The following is a 7,644-nucleotide window of genomic DNA, read 5'->3' as shown; positions in this document are numbered from 1 at the left end:
GTGTGCTTTTCCTTACTGTCCCCATGCACACATTCTTCTGATGTTGGCATTTGTTCTGATTTCCCACTTTTGGGGGCAATGTTACCCATGTCGTGCAGGACCTTGCAAAGCCCAAAGTGCGCCCCAGTAATATTGCATGGTCACTCTCAGTCTGGGGCCACATATGGGACCCTTTCAGTGCTACTCACAGGATCCATCTCTTTACACGTGGCAAGGATTGTGCAGGGGCACCTTGCTGTCCTAGGATGAGTTTTTAGCCCTTAGACATGTTAGAACTTGTTCATTACACCACCTCTTCTTGCACTTCCCCTTGTCCAGCTGGCCAGGGACCACTCCAGTGTGTATGATCCATCCCTACTAGTGCTAGGTACAAACGCTGATTGACTTGGAGTTGACTGTACTGTGTAATCATTTCTGCAGCTGCAGGAACAGCTCACAGTGACTTGCAAAGTGCCTCCTCTGTGTAGGTGGTCAATTTTGCAGCGTGGAGAAGCTTGAGGAGTTTCTGGGACAGCCACGTCCTCCACCCAGCATGTCCATTAATAAAGCACAGAGTTATGTGGATCCATTTATACAGAGGGAGAGGGGAAATCCTTAAGACTATGCAAGTCTGACCTGGCGAGCTTTTGTGACAAGTATTCACATGCTTGGTTGTACTGGGGACCTTTTCTCAAACTGGCCTTATATGGAACCTCTGCCTCATTACTGCAGAGATCACCTAAGGAGTTCCTGGGCCACCCAAGGAGTGACTGTAATGCCACTTGGTGCTCAGCAGGTACCCAGCTATGCTGCAATTCTAACTAGGCTAAAGCTGACTTTCATCCTGTATCTCACTTATAAATTACCTTGCCATGATACTAAGGTACAGTTCTTGCTAGTGACAGTCAGCCTGAGCGTGAGTCTGCATGGCCAGAAGCCAGGGGCCACCACCCTTTGGAAGAGGCAGTGTGTCTGCACTGTGCTGGCAGGCTGGGGCAAACACGGGGCACCTGGGGACAGCACAGGGTCTCCTGGTACCCAGGCCTGCACAGTTGGCACACTCATGTGGCAGCAGTGTCCCTTAAGGTGGAGCAGCATCAGTGAGTGCCTGGAGCAGAAGAGAAGGACCAGGGCAGGTGTCATGGCCTGGGAAAGCAGTTTGGCCACAGCACTAGGAGGCCCTGACCCAAGCAAGAGAGCACCCAGCAAAGTGCCAGGAGTCCTTGGTGAAGTGAAAAGCCCAGACAGAAGCCCAGTAGCACCTTCCTTTCCCCACAGGACCATGCAGCCAGTGGTAACAGGGCTTGCCTTTTTACCTCTTGCAGCTCAGCATCCTCATGGGAAAGGGCTGTCCTTTCAGGCTGGGGGTGTGGGGGCCTCCACCTCTGCAAAGCTTCAGAAATCTGGTGAGACCGGGACTAAGACATCAATCACTACATCCATCACTACAGCAGGGAAATGGCTGCTTTGGCAACCTCCCCCACTGCTGTCTGCTCCCTGCCTCACATGTACCACCACTGCACAGCATCACCGAGTCACAGCCTGCAATGGGGCTAGACCTGGAACTGCAATACTGCTCAACTGTATGCCTGAGCAGGCTGGGCCCACAATTGGGCATCCCAAGATGAGTCCAGAGTACATGCTGTGGTCAAAGCAGGGAATCTCTGTCAAAACTGGGGCCCCAGGATGGAACTGGAGTAGATGTTAAGGTCCAAGCAGGAGGCAGATCTGAAATCACGTTCCAAGATAGGACTGGAGCTGAAGTTGCAAACCAATGCAGAGCCAGAACCAAGATCACAACTCACTACTTGGCTGGGGCCTAAGTTGTGGCTCAAGAAGGGGAAGAGACAAAGTCAAAGCCCAAACACTGTCCAGAGCCAAAATTGTAGCTAAAGGTGGGCCCAGCGTCAGGATAACATCCCTACCAGGACTGGAACAAAAATCATGGCCCAGTATCAGGACAAAATAGCAGACACCGCCTGAGGTAGTGCCAGAGGCAAAAACTTCATAACCCAAGATGGGCTGGAACCAAAAGCCATGGCCAGAGATGGGGGCCAGAGTCTACACTGCTGCCCAGACTGCTGTGGCACTCACTGTCTGAGCATGGACCAGAGCCAAATTTGAGTTGGAGGCAAGTAGTGATCCAAGACAGGGCAGGAACTGAAGCTGATGCCTAAAGTTTTAGCTCTCATATTTTTCAGATTCTGTAATGTGTTAGTATATAATGTTGAACATATATAGTGTTAGCAAGTTCCCTTCACAGGGTCGTTAGACAAAATAATCCTTTTCCAGCCTGAGAACCATGGTCACCATTGCAGCTTCAAGCCCCAAAACGTATAAACAACAGCAAATTGGGGATGGGCTGGGCAAACTGGGAGGATGGGATTTCATAACCTGAAGCTGTAATTGGACAGTTAACCCCAATATGCAAATGGACCAAACATGAAAGTGTGAAAACTCATGACCCATCGTCCATCTTGGGTGTAGCCTTGGCCAGACTCTTACACTGCCTGAGGTGTATCCTTTGAAGGCCTTCTTAATAAATACCTACTTTATTTCTCTTACTTTGTTTAGCCTCTCTTCTAGCCTTTCCAGGCATCAAAATCACAGCCAAGTATTGGGCCAGAGCTGAAATCATGCCCAGAAGAGCCACTGAGATGAAGCCACAGACCAACATGGGGCTACAGCCACAACCTGCTATCCAACCCTAGCCACTGTCACAGACCAAACAGGTACTGAAGCTGAAGTAGCAGCCTGGTATTAGGCCAGACCTGTCTCAGAAGCCCAAGATGTATCTGGAACTGAAATCATGGCCTGAAATTGCAATGGAGCTAAAGTCACATTAGAGATGGGGCCAGAGCTGAAGCCACGGCCCAAGATTTCCCCTAGAGGCAAAGTAACAGCCCAAGATATGCCAAGGAACAAATCAGAAACCCAAATAGGGGCCAGAGCCACAGATGGTCTGAGATTGAGCAAGAGGCAAAGATGCAACAAAAATGGCACCACTCAGGATGGGGTTGGAGCTAAAATCACAGTCTGACATAGGGCTGGAGCCAAACTTGTGCCTTGAAATGGGGCAAGAGCCAAAGTCACAGCTCAATATGGGCCTGGAGCAGAGGCCATGATCCTCACAGGGGCTGGAGCAGGGACCAGAGTTGAAGCCCTGATCCAAAAACTGAGCCAAACTCATGGCCTCACAGTGGACAGGAACTGAAGACATGGCTCAAAAACAGCCATCAGTCGCTGGACAGGGAACAGGGCTGAAATCACTGCCCAAGAAACAAAGTTGCAACCTGAAATGGATGAAAGCAGAAGTTATGAACCAAGCAGGGACTTAAGGCAAAGTTGCAACTGAGTATCAAAGCAGAGAGAAAGATGTGGATGGGGAGGTGGCCAGAGCCAAAGTCACAGCTTGACACAGGGCTGAAGCTGAAGTAGCAGCCCAAATAAGAGCTGTAATAGTTGCCCAATCAGGGCCGGTGCGAAAGCTGTGAGCTACCAGCAAGCTGTTGGCAAAGCATCTGGGCAATATCAGGCCAGAAATTAAGTCACAGCCCAATACCAATCCAGAACCAAAACTGCACTCAGAGATCAGGGTGGAGCCAAAACAGGAGCCCAAGGTGGAAATGAAGCCAAATCTGTGGCCTGAGCAACAGCTTAAGCCAAAGTTGGAGATGAAGATGTGGCTGGAGACAAAGTCACAAGCCAAGGCAGGGCCAGAGAACAATGGCCAGAGCCAAAGTTATGTCCAAAGATGGGACTGAAGCAAAAATCTCGATTCAGTATCGAGTCAGAGCTGCAGTAGCAGCCTGAGGTTTGCCAGAGCTCAAATTGCTCCCAAAGATGGGAGAAATTAAAGTCTCACTCCAATATTTCTACAAAGCTGAGGTTAACAACTCAATGTGGCACCAATCACAGCCCAAGCAGGGACCAGAGCCAAAGCTGCTGCCTGACATCAGGCAGGACCCAAAGTCACAGAGAAGGGCAGAGCAAAGACCAAGCAGAGGCAGAGTAGACATGGGAGCCTGAGCTGGAGCTGGAGTCAGAGCCCTGTATCAGGCTGGGGACAAGCTCGTGACCCAAGATGGGACCAGAATCAAAATTGTGGCTCAGAACGGGTCCTGGAGCAGCAACCATTGCCAAAGATGGGGCTGGAGACATGATAGAGGCCCAAGATGGCTCCCGATCTCCGGATACCTGATACCAAGTTGCGGATGAACAGACAGGGCCAAGGAGCAAGGGCTGGAGCCCAGCTCAAAGAGTGATACACAGCCAGAGCCAAACCTATGACCAGTACTGGGCTGGCACCCAAGTACTGGCCTGAAACAGGCAGGAGAAAAAGTTGCAGACCAAGATGGAGCTGAGTGGAAATGGCAGCTCAGTATTGGGCCAAAGCTGAATTCACATCCTGAGCAGGACCCAAAGTCAAAGTCATGGCCCAGGATGGGCCCAGAAACAAAGTCAGAGCCTGACAGGGGAACAGCTGAAGTCTCAGCCCAAGAGGAGCTGAAATCTTGGCCTAAGCAATGGCTGGAGCTGAAGCAGTAGTGAAAATGGGGCCAGTGAAAATAATGGCCTGAACATGTTAAGACCAGAGCCAGTCACAGTTGCAATTAGTGCTCAAACTGAAGGTGCAGCTGAGCCTTTTGAGCAGGGTTGGAGCTAAAGCTGTGACTCGGTAACAGATCAGAGCGAAAATGGTGACTCAAGATCGTGCTGGAGCCAAAGTTGAAACAAATTCCTCTGATTGTGTCCCCTTCAGGGTGTCAGCTTAGGGCATCACATCACATTTATCCTTGTTCATCACTTACCATCAGCAACAATAATAATTAGAGAATTGTAATTATCCCCTGGCAATTAGCTGCCTATTTTTATGATCTTCTTAAGTAGAAAGAATACATCTTGATTTCAAAAGCCCGCAGGGTAACATGTAGTGTTAAGTTTGGGCTTGAGTTTGATGAATTGATTGGACAATCACAGAGGAGGGAACACGGGGGAGGAGATTCAGGCTTGTTTAGGAATAATGCCCAAACATGTTACAGTTCTCGAGTCAACTCCATTGCCAGTCAAGTATTGAATAGCCTGTGTCCTCCTCTCAAACTCATGCTGAATCAAGAATCTTATGTACTCTTGCAATCAGAACAAAGTGATAAAACTTATACAATTTCCACTTGAAATGCTATGCTGAATCCATCAGAAATGCAGTCGGGATCCTACATTTAATATGAATCAAAACTCTACTGCTGGGAGGCTGGTAATTGCAATGGGCTGCCTAGGTGACCTAAAGCAGGCACAGAGAGACAGCACAAGCTGCTTGTGAACGCTGCCTTGACCTGGCCCTTGTGCTTACTGATGACCTCCCATCTGGGGTCACAAAGCAGGTGGAGACAAAATCCAGCTTCAGCATTAGGTTCAAAATACACAAGCTGCAAGTTTACCACACATCTTTTTTTGTTTGTTTGTTTGTTATCATTTCACATGGATTTGTTCATAGGTGCAAAAAGAGATGCCAGACCTTGTAAGGATGTGGATCTGAGAGCACATGAGAGAAGGCAGTGGTGAGCAGTGATGCTGTACTTGCCCTTCAGCTGAACAGACTCTGCACTAAGTGGTGCTGAGTACCCTCAGCCGGCACTGTCAAGCACTTCCACCAGCGCATTTGCACCGACTCTTTATCCAGGCACTGCCTGAGAGCAGCCTTGAAGCACCTTCCCCCCAGAAACAGGTGCCTGCACACAGCTGTGGCCTCCAGCTACCTCCCAGACATGGCAGCTGTGTTTTAATGTGGAAGGAGACCTTTGGACGAATTGTAGTAGAGAAAGGGAAATTTCTCAGCCTTGGCTAACTGATGACTAATGATATGGTTAGCCAAATACCTGAATTTAGTTTTTATCCTGGATTAGATTAGAAAAGCCATGAAAATAAAAAGAACACAGTGTCATTTTATACAAGGAGCATTCAAAGTTCTGCATAAGGTACTACCAGTGTATTTCTTATTGCTGGATTGCTGTGCACTAGCCCTCACACCTCTGCACAGCTTGTACCCACATACAATCTCCTTCAAAAAAAAAGAAATGCCAGTGCACAAGGAGCACTCAAGCTACAGCTGCACGAGTACAGTTCTGTTGCAGACAGACGCTTCTGCGTCACTGTCAAATGGTGGTTTTAGTGCACTTGATGCCATTTCCCTGACAGAGCATAATTTTATAGTAAAGTACCTGTCTGCCCTAGCATATGGCTGGAGATAGAATGCATATTATCTATAGGTATAATATACAGCATGACTGTAGAAGGTGTGAGGGCTTGCATGCTGAGTAGTTAATGCAGTTATCACTCAGCCACAGGGCTTTTCATGTTTGCAGATGCACCTCTCGCTGAAAAGCTGTGACACCCAGTACTGCAGCAGTAACTTCCCAAAACAAATACAGTCAGTCACTATCAGCACCCTTGATCTGCAGGAGGGGGGACTGACTCCGCAGTCCCTCAGTCAAGCCTTACCTGTTAGGCTTTTCCTGACAAAACATTAGTTAAAGTTACCAGCTCATCAACTTTTCCCCCAAGAGATATAAAGTTTGCAGCATAAGCGAATTTTATAGCACTTACAATCCTAACTCCAGTGTCAGGAAAGAACTAGTTCCTATCCCTTTTGCTGTTGCCATAAACCCTGCTGAATGGCTATGCAAGCACACTTGTGCTTTTATATTTGACTTATATGTCTTCTTCATCAAGTAAAGCCAACGAGGGCAAACTTGGCTCAGCTCATGAAATATTCACAGCACTGTAACACAATTACACGTGTATGCATATACACAGGGACATGTAATAAGTGGGAATGTTCTCACTGCTTTGAGATGAAAACGACTTTTTTTTCCTTTCCCTGAAGAATTTCTTGCTGCCCAGGGTTAAATGTAGGTCAAGCTGTCTGAGCCCATGTCTGTGGCACACAGAGCAGGATTAAACTGGAATTTTCCACTCAACTCAACTGTCAATCACTATAATGTCTGCAAATGTTAAATTAAGCTGGAATGATCTGGTGTTGGCACTGACGGGGGGCTCAAGGGTGGCATTTTGGCCTCCATGAAAAAGATGCCCTCTTTCTCTGAACAAGGGGTGGCTATGTCCTGGCTGTTTGCTCAAAGCCCTGCCAAACAGAAAATAGCTCTGTACCAGACAGTGGGATGTGCTGGAAGTGAGCAGAGGGAAACTATACCTCGCAAGTGGAGGGACTGGGAATGGTGGCAAAGGAAAGGTCATTCCCATCATTGCCATAGGCTGCCTAAGACCCTGGCATGTACTTCTTCATGTGTTTCCTCATCTTTAAAATACTTTTAGCCCCTTTCTGCTGCTGTTCTGAGCACACTTCATAGTGGAAACCATTAAAGGATCCAAAATATTTCATCTGATTTACAGATTAGCCCCTTTATTAAGGAGAGCCTGCCTTCAAATGTCCCCCTCTAGCTATAGCAGAGCTATGTCCACTGGCTTACCATGTGGCAGGTATCCCTGGGATGGATCATGCAGTCCTGCCAAAATAAATAATGTATTAAGGCAACTTGGAACACCTAAGGCAAGCAGAAATTTGCAGTTAAACAGTAACAACCGCAGCATATAGCTTCCCCCTTATGTTTTAGAACATTCTGAGGACAAGCACGGTTACTGACTATA

The sequence above is a fragment of the Chamaea fasciata genome, unplaced genomic scaffold (genome assembly GCF_029207755.1).
Source record: "Chamaea fasciata isolate MVZ Bird 193981 ecotype frontalis unplaced genomic scaffold, bChaFas1.0.hap1 SCAF_1, whole genome shotgun sequence".
Taxonomy (NCBI): Eukaryota; Metazoa; Chordata; class Aves; order Passeriformes; family Sylviidae; genus Chamaea; species Chamaea fasciata.
This window is presented reverse-complemented; position numbering follows the sequence as displayed.